Source organism: Limulus polyphemus, unplaced genomic scaffold, assembly GCF_000517525.1.
Source record: "Limulus polyphemus unplaced genomic scaffold, Limulus_polyphemus-2.1.2 Scaffold2467, whole genome shotgun sequence".
NCBI classification, from domain to species: domain Eukaryota; kingdom Metazoa; phylum Arthropoda; class Merostomata; order Xiphosura; family Limulidae; genus Limulus; species Limulus polyphemus.
The window spans coordinates 95,176-96,213 of record NW_013668077.1 but is presented as its reverse complement, the minus strand read 5'-3'; positions in this window follow the sequence as shown (position 1 = coordinate 96,213).

Below are 1,038 nucleotides of genomic sequence, written 5' to 3'. Positions count from 1 at the left end.
TACAAGACTAACACTATATCTAGTACTTTCCCGACAATTCACGAAGGTTCGAGAGAACGAGTGGCGTGACACTAGTCACGTGACCTCGCTGACGCAACAATATATTAACCTTAATTAAGAGCAAAATACTTTTCTTCATTTTCTGATAAGCAAGATCTCGTCTCTAATTTATGACTTATTAATTAGTATCAGTTGCTTTCTGGATAAGTCTTGGAGGTAGTTTTCCTCATGGAGATTGTCCAATAGGGAATTTTTAGTAACACTCACATTTGGTTTCCTAGCTACGGTCACGAATGATAGGGTCTGTGGTAATGGGCGTTTGCAGCACCAAGATCTGAAACCATTGTACGTACATAATCGGTTTGTTGGTCACCCTGATTAGCTATTTCATACCTTTTCAGTTTATGAACGTCTGCAGACTTACAACACTAGAAACTGGATTTCGATAACTGTGGTGGGCAGAGTACAGATGGCTCTTTGTGCTTAATTACAAACAAACAATCTGCATGCAAGGCTGGTTCAGCTTATAGCTGGTAAAAATAATCCCTACTCTACTTACTGGCACTGATTATGTTGCGAATTATCTTTGGTCTAGCACTAATGATAGCTTGTTTTCAAATGTGATTGATTTAGAAGCAATTTCTTAGAACTTTAACTTTCTAAGAGAATATTGTTTTTTGTTTTGTTTTTATTCATAATAGGCTATCTGTGCTGAGCCCACCACGGGTATGGAAAACCGGTTTTTAACGTTATAAGCCTTTAGACTTATCGCTGAGCTACTAGAAGGAAGAAACACCACCCTATAAGTGAAGCCTTTCAAACTATGAACACTGCACATGTTATTATGCAGAGCCAAGTGTTTAGAAAGATACGATCGGTGATGTCTTTGTTCACGACGTTATCATATTTCTTGTACAAGTGCTATTTATGTATTTTCTAGCGTATAGCCCGTCAAAAATGACGGGCAAGTAGTACCACCCTTACCCCATAGTATACCCTAACCTCACATTTCATAGCTAATCAGAAATAAACTTTGCG